The sequence below is a fragment of the Caretta caretta genome, chromosome 6 (assembly GCF_965140235.1).
Source record: "Caretta caretta isolate rCarCar2 chromosome 6, rCarCar1.hap1, whole genome shotgun sequence".
NCBI classification, from domain to species: Eukaryota; Metazoa; Chordata; order Testudines; family Cheloniidae; genus Caretta; species Caretta caretta.
Genome location: NC_134211.1, coordinates 133,701,564 through 133,718,088, shown reverse-complemented (window position 1 = coordinate 133,718,088; position 16,525 = coordinate 133,701,564). Strand labels below are relative to the sequence as shown.

At 45.7% G+C, this 16,525-nt stretch overlaps 1 long non-coding RNA gene across 1 annotated transcript in view; it reads left to right on the top strand.

Annotated features, from left to right (window-relative positions):
• The window catches only part of LOC142072608 (uncharacterized), a 53,185-nt gene that overhangs the window by 5,786 nt on the left and 30,874 nt on the right, over nucleotides 1-16,525 (top strand). Inside the window, exon 2 of the long non-coding RNA XR_012669135.1 lies at nucleotides 6,070-6,152. This is a non-coding gene — a long non-coding RNA (uncharacterized LOC142072608). The remainder of the gene's footprint in view (nucleotides 1-6,069; nucleotides 6,153-16,525) is intronic.

Genomic DNA, 16,525 nt, shown 5'->3' with positions numbered 1-16,525 from the left:
TCCATGCTGGCTGCTTTTCCCAGTGGTGTTTGCTAAAATTAAAATTGATCTGTTTTCTGCAATCTTCTCCCCCAGCTATGATGCTGAGTGATAATCTCCAACTTGATGGTCCTGTTTATCTTTTATGTAAATTGCATTCCCATTGTCTCTTCAAGGTGGCAGAATCACATTCCTTTGTCTAGGATGGGGTGATTTCAGCCCTGCCTGGCAGACATACTTTAAGAACATATTCTCAGTATGTTTTAATTTTGAAGTTGTTCTTTGTACAGAACACCCACAGTAATATTAATGACCAGTACGTTATTAGCTTTCTATCGCTATTGTACATAACACATTTTAGATACCGGTTATGAAATTAGTGAATGGGGGTACACTCAACTGTTCAGGCCAGCTGAAACTCACTACCAGATACCAGTGAGCCCCGGCCTCTTGCACTGGGATGCTGCCGCACACTCTGCAACCTTTTTTGGTAATGCAGTGGGTTGGATGAAGTGTCAGTGAAGTGGGTGGGTGTGACCTCTGCCCATCATTTAATGTAACTGTAAGAAACAGTTATGCTCCCTTATAGCAGCCTTTGCCTAAAACAAAGGTATATGTAAGTCTGCCCAGGAATTAGAACTATGTGGGCAGAGAGCTTCACTGGGTATTATTTTGGGAAAAGGGGTATGTGTGTGTAAGAGCGAGCATGAAAGAGAGAGAAGCACACAGAAACAGACCGATACAGAAGTTACACACGCAGGCTGGACAATCATGGTGTCGTGCTGGCTAAAAGAGACGTAAGCCAAGAGACTATCTTTTATTGTTTAATTCCTCCTGTATTCAAGGAAACAGGTGTTTGTAAATTATTTGTAATTCAACAAGATTGGTCAAAGGCACTAGACTCCTCAATTTCTCCTAACTGGAACAAATTACAGCCCACAAAATTTTGGCTAGCTGTTCAGGCCAGAAGAGGTAACATTAAGGTAAATAGACTGGGCTCCTTGAACCTCTCATAATAAGGCATGTTGTCTAATCCTTTAATCATTCTTGTGGTTCGTCTCTGAACCATCTCCAATTTATCAATCACCTTTTTGAACTGTGGTCACCAGAACAGGACATACTATTCCAGCAGCGATCATACCAGTGACAAATACAGAGGTAAAATAATCTCTCTGGTTCTACTCAAGATTCCCTTGTTTATACATTCAAGGATCATATTGTCCCAGTTAGCACAGCTTGGCACTCGCAGTCACTCCTGGTGAGGTTTTCCCACTCTTTATAAAATAGCTATTCGAGCAGAGACTGGAACCCAGGTCTGCGAGATAATTGCTCTAACCACCAGCCTATGGAGTCATTCTCACGCCCTCTCTGGCCAAGATGTATGTATTTTACTAGGGCTCTTGATTAATCTCACTTAACTTGCGATTAACAAAAAAAAATCACGATTAAAAAAAATTGTGATTAATTGCAGTTAAACAATAGAATACCAATTGAAATGTATTGAATATTTTGGATGATTTTCTACATTTTCATATATATTGTATTCTGTGTATATTATTTTTATTACAAATATTTGCACTGTAAAAATGATAAATATTTTAATTCACCTCATACAAGTATCATAGGGCAATCTCTTTGTCATGAAAGTGCAACTTACAAATGTAGATTTTTTTCTTTGTTTTGTTTTTGAGTGAAGTAATGTAATATTTCAGTCCTACTTCTTGTTCAGCCAATCACTAAGACAAACAAGTTTGTTTACATTTACAGGAGATAATGCTGCCCTCTTCTATTTCCGTTACCAGAAAGTGAGAACAGGCATTTGCATGGCACTTTTGTAGCCAGCATTGCAAGGTATTTACATGCCAGATATGCTAAATGTTCGTATGCCCCTTCATGCTTTGGCTGCCATTCCAGAGGACATGCTTCCATGCTGATGATGCTCGTTTAAAAAAAAAATGTCCATTTAAATTTGTGATTGAACATCTTGCGGGAGAATTGTATGTCCCCTGCTCTGTTTTACCCACATTCTGCCTTATATTTCATGTTCTAGCAGTCTCGGATGATTACCCAGCACATGTTCATCTTAAGAACACTTTCACTGCAGATTTGACAAAATGGAAAGAAGGTACCAATGTGAGATTTCTAAAGATAGCTACAGCACTCGACCCAGGGTTTAAGAATCTGAAGTGCCTTCCCAAATTTGAGAGGGACGAGGTGTGGAGCATGCTTTCAGAAGTCTTAAAAGAGCAGCACTTTGATGCGGAAACTACAGCACCCGAACGACCAAAAAGAAAACTTTCTGCTGGTGGCATCTGACTCAGATAATGAAAATGAACATAAAATCATGGAATAGAATAATAGAATATTAGGGTTGGAAGAGACCTCAGGAGGTCATCTAGTCCAACCCCCCTGCTCAAAGCAGGACCAACACCAACTAAATTATCCCAGCCAAGGCTTTGTCAAGGAAGGAAGGAAGAATCCTATGCACCGCTACAGGCTGGGGACTGAATGGCTAAGCAGCAGTTCTGCAGAAAGGGACCTGGGGATTACAGTGGATGAGAAACTGTACATAAGTCCACAGTGTGCCCTTGTTGCCAAGATAGCTAATGGCATATTTGGCTGCATTAGTAGGAGCATTGCCAGCAGACTGAGGGAAGTGATTATTCCCCCTATATTCGACACTGGTGAGGCCACATCTGGAGTACTGCATCAGATGAGATTGCACTATAGTACTTGTATTAGGTGAACTCACATACACTATTTTGTTGTTTTTATATAGCAAATACTTTTAATAAAAAATATAAAGTGAACATGGTGCACGTTGTATTCTATGTTGTAATTGAAATCACTGTATTTGAAAACGTAGAAAACATCCAAAGTATTTAAATAAATGGTATTTTATTGTTTAATTGCAATTAATCAAGATTAATTTTGTTAATTGAACAATTAATCACAATTAACTTTAATTGCTTCACGGCCCTCTATTTTATACAGCATAGAAGAGCTTCTATCAGAGACCATGAGAGAGGCTCTCCCAGAATACCCTATAGCCCTTTGGTTAGAGCACTCACCTGGGAGGCAGGAGCAGAGCCATAACTAAGCATTTTAGTGCCCAAGGTCAGCAATCATATTTGCACCCCGTAGAGGTGATGTGGGGGGAGATATGGGGTCATATGCCTCCCCCAATTTCTGCCTCCCACTTAGCACAGAGGTTTTCAAACTGTGGGAGCATGCCTCTCTAGGGGGAAGTGCCCCACAGCTTGAAAACCATCACCTCCTGCCAGGAGCCAGCACATTGAAAGTTGGTGGGAGCTACCCTGCCCTCTGGCTCTCCATGCCATAAAAGCCGGGGTGCTGGTTGGCTGCCTGGCAGCTCTCCTGGCCCTGCTCCCTGAGCCAGCGGCCTCTGCACAGCCAGGCAGTCCTCAGGCACAGTGGGCAGCACAGCTCCAAGCTGCGTTTGCCCCAAAGGAGCCTGACTGCCACGAGATGTCCCTACTCCCTGCATTACTCGTTCCCCTTGGGCACCTGCCTCTCAGCAGCCCGATCACACCCCAGTGGCCACCTGGGAATCTGCCATTGCACCTAGTGACTCTTCCCACCCTCCCTACATTCAGAGTGAAACTGCCTCTTGCTTCCCTTGGCTGCCGTGCCCCAGCCCCATAGCAGCCAGGCTCGCAGTCACACAGCCTGAGCTCTGCCATGCGAGTCTGGTGCCCAGCCCAGGTACTGGGGACAGGCAGCTGATGGCAGGGCATTCTCGCTCCCACCAGTTCCAGAAAGCAAAGCCGTGAGAACAGAGTGACCCCTAGGGTTACCATATTTTAAGTTCCCAAATAGAGGATGCTGCCAGGGGGAAAGAGCCAGATGGGGTATTTGGGAGGTGTCTGTGTACTACGAGGGATATTTGCGGAGTGCTGGAGTGGGTATTTGGAGGGCTCCAGAGGGGGCCCCTGCTGCAGGGGTACCCGCTGGAGGTGGGCTGCCAGTGCGGGGCGGGAGTGGGGGGAGAAATGGGCTGGCTTAATGGGGATGCTACTACTGAGGGGATGCTGAATGAGGGGCTCCTGCTTTTCTGCTATCCCCTTCTCTTCCTCATCCTATCCCCCTGCCTCACTCCCACATCCCCTTCTCTTCCCCCTGCCCGATACTGTCTCCCTTACTTCCCCATTGACTCTTCCCCACCTCAGCTCCCTTCCCTTATATCGGTGCATGCTCCCACTCCCCTTCCCCCCCCCCGGATACTCACCATTGTACAGAAAACAGGATGGGGGCCATGTAGGGTACCCATCACATGCAGAAGGGGAAGATGACAGGCACTAGGACCTAGGAGGTGGCCTCCAGCTGCAGGGGCGGCTAGAAGCCGCTGCGCACCCCCCCTCCGCTCCAGCCAGGCCTCTGTTTGGGGGTAGGGAACTGTGACCAATGGGAGCTGTGGGGCAGCGTGGAGCCTCCCTGGCTGCCCATTTGCCTAGAGGGCCCCAAGGACCTGGCGGTGGCTTCTGGGAGCCACAAGGAGCTAGGGCAGGTAGGGAGCCTGTCTTAGCCAGGGCCCCTGCTGCACCGCCAACCACACTTTTAACAGCCCAGTTGGCTGTGCTGACTGGAGCTGCCAGGGTCCCTTTTCGACCGGGCGTTCAGGTCGAAATCCGGGTGCCTGGCAAGCCTATTTGGGGGGCATTGCCCCCCCCCCAAACTACGCCCAGGATTCTGGCCAACATTGCTGGGCCCAATCCTGAGGGGAGGGGGGCTGACAGCACTGGACCTGATCCTGCAGGGGTGCTGATGCCACTGGGCCTGATCCTGCACTGTCCAATTTTTGAGCCCCCCCTGGCTCTGCACCCTGGGTGGCTGCATCTCCTGCCCCGCTCTAGTTACAGACCTGGGTAGGAGATTAATGTTCAAGTCCTTGCTCTGAACGAGGTAGAGGAGGGATTTGAACTGGGGTCTCCCACATCCTAATGGGGAGGGCTGGGGGGCTCCTCCCCCATGTTTTAGGTGGGACCCCTATCTAGCAGGCAGCTTCTTGAGCATGTCTACCTGATTGGGCCCCATTGTCAAATGTCTAGATTGAGAATCCTGCTGGGGTTTAGGCACTGAGCAGCTCTGCAGCGTCAGTACTTGTGGCTTTGTGTAACATTTACACATGCCCACTGGCAGAAATCTAGGCAATATGGGGACTTCATTGGTGAAAACTTAAGTACCTAGGGACTGTGGATGCCTATGGGTTAGGGGTAGCTGAGCAGGGGTCTGAGGCTTTAAATGTTGAGTTAGCAACTCAGTCCCTTTGTGGATCTAGTCCTTAGATACAAGTTACCCAGAGCTGCTGAATTTAAAATGTCCAATGTCAGTAGTTGGATGGGCATTAGGTAAACTGCCTGGCACTCTGGCTGCACCCACTCTCACTGCTTCTGTGCGACGGTGGCAATCTCTGACTCAGGAATATGAAGGCGCTCAATGAAGCGAGTATCCTTCAACTGGACCCCACCCCTCCTCAAACCACAGCATCCCCAGTTGGGTAAACAGGAACTGAGACATGCGGAGCAAGGGGCTGGTATTTAAAGTCTGGCTGAAGACCTATGTCCTTTGTAGACCCTGTCCAGGTTTCTGCATATTTTGATTGTTAACTCTTCATACCAAAACTGACCTAAATACCCTGCTTTTTGACTATTTCTGTTCCTCCATTTTTCTTTCAACTTTCCAAACACTAATCTCACCACAATTGTCTATAAATGCTGCTGTAATTGAAATGGTCTCTGTGATACAGTAGTAACAGGTAAAACACAACAAGAGACCCCTGCCAAGAAGCACATAATGCCTTCTTGTAGGAACTACATTTCCCAGCATGCCCTCCTTTGACCAGCCCTTTATATTTGGTAGACCCAGACTGCTGCAGACCTAGCATGGCTATTTTGCTCCTGATCGCTGTGTGGTGCCTGCTCCCCTCTCACCATTTTTTTCCTGTTTTCTCCATTTCCCTTTTGCTATTGCTGATGTTCTCTTTCTGGGAGACTTGAAGGATGGTTTTATATGTAATTTTTAAATCCTATTTTTAAGCATATAAAATAGCAAATCCTATTTATTGTTAAGGTTATTGCTGTCAACACCTGTGAAGAGTAGAGTTTAAATTGCTGAAAGGTACACCCGTGGATTGGACATGGAAATAATTACAGGTAGGGAGTTTCTAAATGAGTGGTTCATTTTTGCTTCTCTCTAATTACTTTCCTATCTCCTTTGGTTTTTAATTCTGCAGGCCACAATAAGAAAGCACTGAGCCTGAATAATTAAAGATTGAAAATAAACGGAAATCCTCTGATTTGTGAAAAATAGAGAAGTCTCCAGAAGAGTTTAGGATAAACTGTTTGCAGAGTCCTAGATTATGAAGAATCTCAAGAGAAGGGTGGGCAGCATAATCAAATCCTGGGTGATCCAATCCTGTACTGGAGTTGTGGACTTGTTCCCCATAACGGTGCCTTATAGGGCTTCTGTGTATAAATACTGATTTTTTTCTGAGTATTATGGGAGTGAGTGAATATTGCAGTTAAGATCTGTTATGCAGATCGCACGGCATTTCCCTCAGTGAAAAGCAAGAAAAGAAAGAAATTGTGGACATGAGCTCTGATCATTATTAACAGATTAATGTTTTATACACCGTACATTCAATAAACGTAACTAGCATTTGTGTATTCTGCCATGAACTATGGAACACATGCAATAGAAAATACAGTACTCTGGAATTACAGTCCGATCAGTGCTGGTAGCTGTGAGTAACTGCATACTGGAGATAACACTATGCAGAGTTCACAAACAAATGTGTTACACATCTTTTTTTGTTCTTGCAATGAGGGAGGGATACCATTATTACTTAAAAATTGATTGATCTCCAATGTTGCATTCAATCTTTACTCAGGTTTTATTCTGACATTGCTCAGTGACAATGTGAGCTTTCCCTAAGAAAGCACTGAATAAAAGCTGAACAAGGGTTGCAAAGTTGGCTCTTTGTGCCTATGTAAATGGATTGTCTTCAAGAAATGAGGAGCTCCTTACAGTATCATGTCAAAACTGGTAAAGAATGTCTTTTTTGTTTTTTTCAGTGTTTCTTTTATTCGTGATGGAGAGAAATGTCCCATCCATTGCTGGACAGTCCCACCAGAAAAACAGATTGGCCCAGTGTGTTGCATCCGAGACACTCAGCTCAGAACTATTTTTAATAGGCAGGGTGCCTGTGACACACTAGTTGCATGCAACCTGCATAGCCCCTTCCCTAGGACACCTTCTCTTATGACCCTGCTCTCCCTGCCAAGTGCAGGGTTGTCTTCATACAGGCCTTACTTTTCCCTGCATGCCTGTCTGGGGCTGGTGTTTAACACCAGGCAGAATCAAGCACCTGTAGCCCTAAAGTGGATATTTTGCAGGGCTGGCCTCTGTTTGCTGCCCCTTTCTCTCATACATCTGGCATGCTGCATCTGTCATGTTCCATGTTGCTACAGGAGACGGCACATTTGCAACAATGGCCTTAGGAACTGGGTTCACCAGTGGAGGGCAGAGGGTGGTGTTATGCCATGTTTCTGCCCCTCATGCTGTATCCTTGTGATAGTGTGTCAACAGATTTCAGAGGAACAGCCGTGTTAGTCTGTATTCGCAAAAAGAAAAGGAGTACTTGTGGCACCTTAGAGACTAACCAATTTATTTGAGCATGAGCTTTCGTGAGCTACAGCTCACTTCATCAGATGTATACCGTGGAAACTGCAGCAGACTTTATATACACACAGAGAATATGAAACAATACCTCCTCCCACCCCACTGTCCTGCAGTGGGGTGGGAGGAGGTATTGTTTCATATTCTCTGTGTGTATATAAAGTCTGCTGCAGTTTCCACGGTATACATCTGATGAAGTGAGCTGTAGCTCACGAAAGCTCATGCTCAAATAAATTGGTTAGTCTCTAAGGTGCCACAAGTACTCCTTTTCTTTCTTTGTGTCAACAGAGCTGCTTTAACAGGTTCCTAGGGTCATTGTGTCACTGATCATGGATTCCAGTGTGCTCGGTCCTTGTCCTTTCCTGTCTCTCAGAGTCAGGCTTTAACTAAAGGTCCAACTAATTTATACTGAAAACCCTGGAGCCAGTGTAACCAGAAGCTATTGATAAGGAAGTGATTATGCTGATAAGCTGATGTAATAACAGTGTGGGAATGACTGGCCCCAGAGCATGCCAAGTGTGAACAGGGTATTTCCACTGGGCAGTGGCTGATCAAACTGTGCACAGGCCTTCTTTCCAGAGCAGCCTTTGTCCTGAATATTTAGTGAACATTGCTGATCCCTTCTGGTGGGAGCTTCAGGAAGGATGTGGCTCCTTTCACAACACCAGCAGAAGCCGTATGCGTCAACACAGTTAGGATAAGTTTGTTAATTTTGTATCTACTGCCCACTGATATTCAGTTCACCATATAAAACACCCCTTTTGCAAACTTGATAGTGCCTAGCCTCCTGGAGTCTTGATAGCAGTTCCTTGACATCCAAGTCCTGGCTGGTCCTTGGGGTTTTGCCGTATATTTTATGCTCATACCTAGATCTTTATGAGACAGACAAGTATAGCACAAGAGTGACCTACTTGCTAGTGCTTTAATGCCAATCCTGGCTGTATCACAGTATAAAGACATTAATTCTGGGACTAATGCCACCACTTGACACATCTGCAAGTACAAAGGTATTGCTGGTGCCTTTGTAGGTAGAAATCGGCTCCCACTAATAATAATTGGTAGAAATCGGCTCCCACTAATAATAATTGGTAGAAAACCAGGCAGAACTCTAGCTGCAAAGATTTCAATATGCTGTCTTGCCTAATGGGAAATGTGGTGGTTTCATGACCAGGCATGGTCATGCACATTAGTGCTTCCATCAAAGTTTAGTTTGCAAAAAATTGAAATGTAGCTTCCTCAGACAGTGTTGTGCCGGAGATTGCTGCCTGCATTATGCACTGGCTTGCACTGTATTGTAAACATCTACCCTTCAGGTAGTTGAAGGCTGCTATCAAATTGCCCCTCACTCTTCTCTTCTGCAGACTAACTAAGCCCAGTTCCCTCAGCCTCTCCTCAAAGGGACCAGCTTGCACTTCATACAGACAAAGTTGTTTCTGTCCTCTGGGAAAAAAACAAACATGGCACATCCTGTGCAGGCCACAACATCTGATGGCTCACTATCCATATTGTCTTCCTGCTAAGAGCCTCTTCAGATGTTGTATTTACTGCTCACAGAAGCCTGAAAGGCAAAAACCCTGTGGGAACTTGCACCAGGCAAACTCCAAGGCAAATGCCCTCTGTTTGCTTCACCTCTGTTTACAGCTCACTCAGTATTTATTGTTATGAAACTCCACCTGTGTGCTGATGGGGCTGAGAATGTTACACAAACAATTATGTGTACAAAACCAAACAGCACCACCGAGCGAACAACTGAGATGTGAGGTTTGCACATGGACATTCAGAACCCGTGATTAGTTATAAACAAAAAAATTCCCCCAATGAGTCTAATTTTGCTTCCAAAGGATGGGTGTTGGCAGTAGAGGGGGAAAGGATGGGCTGAAGCAGGTGTTAGTTCAATGAATCTCCATATGCTACAGGTGGCTCAGCCAACTGATGGTTTAAGGAGAGATGATGTAATCACTATGAGTGGGTGGTGTGAGAGCTCACCTAATGTGTGCAGCTGCATGGGCTTGTTCTTTTAACAGGTTCTCTTTGTGTTGGCCATGAGCTAGAATTTGTATTAGCAGTTGTCCCATTTGGCTTTCCTGCAAGACAAGGTCACTTCAACTATTAAAATGCAAAGAGGGACATTTACATAATCAGGCCAATACATTTTATTACAGGAACAATTAAAATAAATACCATGTGTTTTTTTTTTTTTTACTGAAAGTGCTATGGACTAATCAATGATCTCAATGGGTTTGCCACCTCCCTTCAACTTCTTAATCATGATGCACTCAGTTTACACAGATGAAAAACTTCTTTCTTTACATTCCCTTACTATTCCCATTCCAACCGCAGCGAAGCTTCACCACAATCATATCCTTTTGTCACGGGACCCTTGCATGATCAGTTATTTGACAAAAATGCAGATTATCAAACAATTTTAAAACTATCCAACTCAACCATTTTGCATGTAAGCTGCGAACCAGCTGAGTGGCAGCGAACCAGCTGAGCAGTGGGGAACAGCAGAGCAGCAAACAGCAGGAGTTTGCCTGGGAGTTCGCCTGGGGTGAGCCCACTGAGGCTTACACCCTAATGGCTTCTCTGAGTAATTACTGCATCTCCTGAGGAAGCTCGTAGTAGGAAGGTAGTATGGATGGGGAGTCTTCAGCTGTTGTGACCTGCACTGGATGTGCCATGTTTGTCTTTATTCCACAGGACAGAAGCGACTTTGTTTGTGCAAAGTGCAAGCTGGTCTCCATATTGGAAGAGAAGGTTCAAGGTCTGGAGCAACAGGTATCGACCCTGCGTTGCATAAGAGAAACTGAAGATTTCCTGGACAGACATCAGGATATGCTTCTACGGGTACAAGGTTCTGAAGATTCAGAGCAGGCTGCACAGCGGGGACAGGAGGACAGTGAAGAAATTTGGCAACATGTGATCTCCAGAAGAAGAAGGGGGACTGTCCATGTACCAGCAACGCAGATACAGGTAAGTAACCATTTTCATGTTCTCTCCACAGGTACCATTGCGGCGAGTGGACCAGATGATACGTCTGGGAGAAAGGAGCAGAAGGAGACTCTGCCAGTTGAAAGGCATGAGATGCACTGTCCTAAGGTTGGGGGTCCCACGACCACCACTCCCAAGAGAAGGAGGCGGGTGGTGGTGGTCGGGGACTCTCTCCTCAGGGGGACTGAGTCATCTATCTGCTGCCCTGACCGGGAAAACAGAGAAGTCTGCTGCTTGCCAGGGGCTAAGATTCACGATGTGACGGAGAGACTGCCAAGACTCATCAAGCCCTCGGACCGCTACCCCTTCCTGCTTTTCCACGTGGGCACCAATGATACTGCCAAGAATGACCTTGAGCGGATCACTGCGGACTACGTGGCTCTGGGAAGGAGGATAAAGGAGTATGAGGCGCAAGTGGTGTTCTCGTCCATCCTCCCCGTGGAAGGAAAAGGCCGGAGTAGGGATCGTCGAATCGTGGAAGTCAATGAATGGCTACGCAGGTGGTGTCGGAGAGAAGGCTTTGGATTCTTTGACCATGGGATGGTGTTCCAAGAAGGAGGAGTGCTAGGCAGAGACGGGCTCCACCTAACGAAGAGAGGGAAGAGCATCTTCGCGAACAGGCTGGCGAACCTAAATGAGGAGGGCTTTAAACTAGGTTCACCGGGGGAAGGAGACCAAAGCCCTGAGGTAGGTGGGGAAGCGGGATACCGGGAGGAAGCACGAGCAGGAGCGTGTGAGAGGCGAGGGCTCCTGCCTCATACTGAGAATGAGGGGCGATCAGCGGGTAATCTCAAATGCCTATATACAAATGCACAACGCTTGGGAAACAAGCAGGGAGAACTGGAGGTCGTGGAAAAGTCAGGGAATTAGGATGTGATTGGATTAACAGAGACTTGGTGGGATAACTCGCATGACTGGAGTACTGTCATGGATGGGTATAAACTGTTCAGGAAGGACAGGGAGGCCAGAAAAGGTGGGGGAGTTTCACTGTATATAAGGGAGCAGTATGACTGCTCAGAGCTCAAGTATGAAACTGAAGAAAAACCTGAGAGTCTCTGGATTGAGTTTAGAAGCGTGAGCAACAAGGGTGATGTCCTGGTGCGAGTCTGCTATAGACCACTGGACGAGGGAGATGAGGTGGACGAGGCTTTCTTCCGCCAACTCGCAGAAGCTACTAGATCGCACGCCGTGGTTCTCATGGGCGACTTCAATCATCCTGATATCTGCTGGGAGAGCAATACAGCGGTGCACAGACAATCCAGAAAGTTTTTGGAAAGTGTAGGGGACAATTTCCTGGTGCAAGTGCTGGAGGAACCAACTAGGGGCAGAGATCTTCTTGACCTGCTGCTCACAAACTGGGAAGAATTAGTAGGGGAAGCAAAAGTGGATGGGAACCTGGGAGGCAGTGACCATGAGATGGTCAAGTTCAGGATCCTGACACAAGGAAGAAATGAAAGCAGCAGAATACGGACCCTGGACTTCAGAAAAGCAGACTTTGACTCCCTCAGGGAACTGATGGGCAGGATCCCCTGGGAGAATAAGATGAGGAGGAAAGGAGTCCAGGAGAGCTGGCTGTATTTTAAAGAATGCTTATGGTGGTTACAGGGACAAACCATCCCGATGTGTAGAAAGAATAGTAAATATGGCAGGCGACCAGCTTGGCTTAACAGTGAAATCCTTGCTGATATTGAACACAAAAAAGAAGCTTACAAGAAGTGGAAGATTGGACAGATGACCAGGGATGAGTATAAAAATATTGCTTGGGCATGTAGGAGTTAAATCAGGAAGGCTAAATCACACCTGGAGTTGCAGCTAGCAAGAGAGGTTAAGAGTAACAAAAAGGGTTTCTTCAGGTATGTTGGCAACAAGAAGAAAGCCAAGGAAAGCGTGGGCCCCTTACTGAATGAGGGAGGCAACCTAGTGACAGAGGACGTGGAAAAAGCTAATGTACTCAATGCTTTTTTTGCCTCTGTCTTCATGAACAAGGTCAGCTCCCAGACTACTGCACTAGGCAGCACAGCATGGGGAGGAGGTGGCCAGACCTCTGTGAAGAAAGAAGTGGGTTGAGACTATTTAGAAAAGCTGGACGTGCACAAGTCCATGGGGCCGGATGCGTTGCATCCAAGAGTGCTAAAGGAATTGGCGGATGTGATTGCAGAGCCATTGGCCATTATCTTTGAAAACTCATGGCGATCAGGGGAAGTCCCGGAAGACTGGAAAAAGGCTAATGTAGCGCCCATCTTTAAAAAAGGGAAGGAGGAGGATCCTGGGAACTACAGGCCAGTCAGCCTCACCTCAGTCCCCGGAAAAATCATGGAGCATGTCCTCAAGGAATCAATTCTGAAGCACTTAGAGGAGATGAAAGTGATCAGGAACAGTCAGCATGGATTCACCAAGGGCAAGTCATGCCTGACTAATCTAATTGCCTTCTATGATGAGATAACTGGTTCTGTGGATGAAGGGAAAGCAGTGGACATATTATTCCTTGACCTTAGCAAAGGTTTTGACATGGTCTCCCACAGTATTCTTGTCAGCAAGTTAAAGAAGTATGGGCTGGATGGACGCACTACAAGGTGGGTAGAAAGTTGGCTAGATTGTTGGGCTCAAATGGCTCCATGTCTAGTTGGCAGCCGGTATCTAGCGGAGTGCCCCAAGGATCGGTCCTGGGGCCAGTTTTGTTCAATATCTTCATTAATGATTTGGAGGATGGAGTGGATTGCACCCTCAGCAAGTTTGCGGATGAAACTAAACTGGGAGAAGTGGTAGATACACTGGAGGGTAGGGATAGGATACAGAGGGACCTAGACAAATTGGAGGATTGGGCCAAAAGAAATCTGATGAAGTTCAACAAGGACAAGTGCACTTAGGATGGAAGAATCCAATGCACCGCTACAGACTAGGGACCAAATGGCTAGGCAGCAGTTCTGCAGAGAAGGACCTAGGGGTGACAGTGGACGAGAAGCTGGATATGAGTCAACAGTGTGCCCTTGTTGCCAAGAAGGCCAATGGCATTTTGGGATGTATAAGTAGGGGCACTGCCAGCAGATCGAGGGATGTGATCATTCCCCTCTATTCGACATTGGTGAGGCCTCATCTGGAGTACTGTGTCCAGTTTTGGGCCCCACACTACAAGAAGGATGTGGAAAAATTGGAAAGAGTCCAGCGGAGGGCAACAAAAATGATTAGGGGCCTGGAACACATGACTTATGAGGAGAGGCTGAGGGAACTGGGATTGTTTAGTCTACAGAAGAGAAGAATGAGGGGGGATTTGATAGCTGCTTTCAACTACCTGAAAGGTGGTTCCAAAGAGGATGGATCTAGACTATTCTCAGTGATAGCAGATGACAGGACAAGGAGTAATGGTCTCAAGTTGCAGTGGGGGAGATGTAGTTTGGATATTAGGAAAAACTTTTTCACTTGGAGGGTGGTGAAACACTGGAATGCGTTACTTAGGGAGGTGGTGGAATCTCCTTCCTCAGAAGTTTTTAAGGTCTGGCTTGACAAAGCCCTGGCTGGGATGATTTAGTTGGGGATTGTTCCTGCTCTGGGCAGGGGGTTGGACTAGATGACATCCAGAGGTCCCTTCCAACTCTGATATTCTATGATTCTATGATTCTGATCTATTCTGGAACTTCATTTGGCAAAACATCTATGTTGGTACCTTTTGTGCCTTACCTTTTTACCTCTGCTTCACGTGAAAACATACAGTATTTGTCTGTTGATTGGATATCACAATGCATACTCTCCCGAATCCCTTTGTGTGTTATATGTAGGCCAGTTTTTTATAAGCAAAACACTTTTAGTGCCTTGAGGGCCCTTCAGCTTATCCATAACTCAGCACATTTTCCAGTAATTGTTAATTTAAAAAAATTGCAGTTCTCCTTCTTATTTGTGGTATTTTACCAGAAGGTGCAGCTCATTAGCACCAGCTCCTTGAGTGCTGCAGGAGGGAAGCAGTGCCAAAGCACTTACCAGGGAGTCATGCAGCAGCCAAGCGCAAGTTACCAGTGACCTTTGGGAAGGGACATCATTTTGGACAGCCTCTATCATTAGTTGGAAAAAGATCCAGAATGGGAGCAGCTAACTTGAATAATTTTTGCAGCTCCTTTAGAAACCAAGTGTGTTTGGGGAGAAATAAAGCACTGGAGAAACTACATTCCAGAGTGTTGAGCCAAGGTAGCCTTGACTGATATGGTAGGCCACAGTGCAGCACCTAGCCATGTTCTGTATGGTGTGCATAATTCATTGCAATGTCAGCTGGGAAATGGGAGCCGCCTCCATGGTTTTAAATGTAATGGTCCTAGGATTATAATCCTAGAGTGTAAGACCAGAAGGGACCAGCAGATCATCTACTGTGACTCCCTGTGTATCACAGCCCATTAACACCACCCACACACTAAACCCATTGTTAAGTACTCTGTTACTAAAATTGTGCAATATGTTCACAGTCAATCCATGTGCTGTTTGCCTTGTTCCGTGCCCACAGGGACCACTTGCAAGATGTGCAGAATCGTTCAAATGTATTTTGAGCAGCTGCACAGAGCATTTCCCATGCTCAAAAGAACTGCCCCAGGTTTGGCAGCTGGGGGAGATGATTAGCTGTTTGTTGCCTCCACTGAGAGTAACAGTTATTGGATGGGATAGGACAGGAGAGAGATGTAGTTTGAGGAAAGATTACTTACTGGCAATTCTGTCTATTATCCTCCTGTGTATCCCCCTTCCGCCTCTTCCCTTGGGCAAAGTACAAGTTTCTCACTCTACTCCATTAACTCTTAGGGACTAGAAGTCTATTGCTGACTGGCGGGTTATGCACAAGATGAGTAACTGACAGTTCTCTCTCTCTGGTTGCTCCTATAGATGTGTTTCCCTTTGCCTGGTCCTCTCCCCCTTGCACAAGTTTCCTTTCTATTTGGTTCCTTTTCCCTGTGTTGCCTGGTCATGCTGCCCAACACCCTGTCCTCTCTTTCCTCTTCTGTACTGGACATAATACTCAGCTGCTTTGTTCTGTTCTCCCATGAACATTCATCTCTTCTTTATAGCTGGCAGCTCCTGCTCCACTGGGACTCCAGTTCCTGTTCTCTCCCTGCCCTCCCTTATCCAGCAGTGCCCCTAGTTTAGTCAGCTAAGCTGGCTCCTCTTGGCTTCATTGCAATGAAATGCCTGGATGCTTTATAGAAGCAGCTTAAAGCCAAGGAGAAATGTCAGCCTCTGAAAGACATCAGTTTCTCTGCAGAGCATGAGCAAGTGCTTTGGGTTGGAGTTTGGAGGGTGGAGGTCAGGTAAATATGAGCAGGTCTCCCCTTTTATCTAGCCAATGTGGCCACAGACATGTTAGTTGGCTGGTACATTAAAAAGTCTTGCATGTTTCATTATGAATGGCATATTGAACATGTCTGGAACCCATGCACAATATCTGGTTTTCCTTTATAATTAATAGGTTATTGAAAAGTTTTATCATAATAAGTACAATGATAGATTTAATTTTTATATGGAACCTGTACAACTCTCTCATTTATAGAATGTATTGCAAAATTATAAATAATATATAAATATTAAATATTTATTAAATATTTCTGACACTGGCATGTTAGAAACACATTAATCTTTCATAGCGCTTTTATAGACGACCTTCAGGTAAAGTAAACTCAGAGTGGCTGTCAGTAGAAAAGGAGGCTTAACTTTTAAAAAAATTGACTTTTACCCTGAGCGTTAGCTACAGTGTTTTAGAAATAATAGTACAGTTAGTACAAACATCTTGGATTTTAAATGAAAGGAATTTCACAGGATTTTGGGTCATGTTGCAACCTGGTGTCTATAGAAGAAATTAACTCTAAAGGAATGCCTACACAGCATTTTG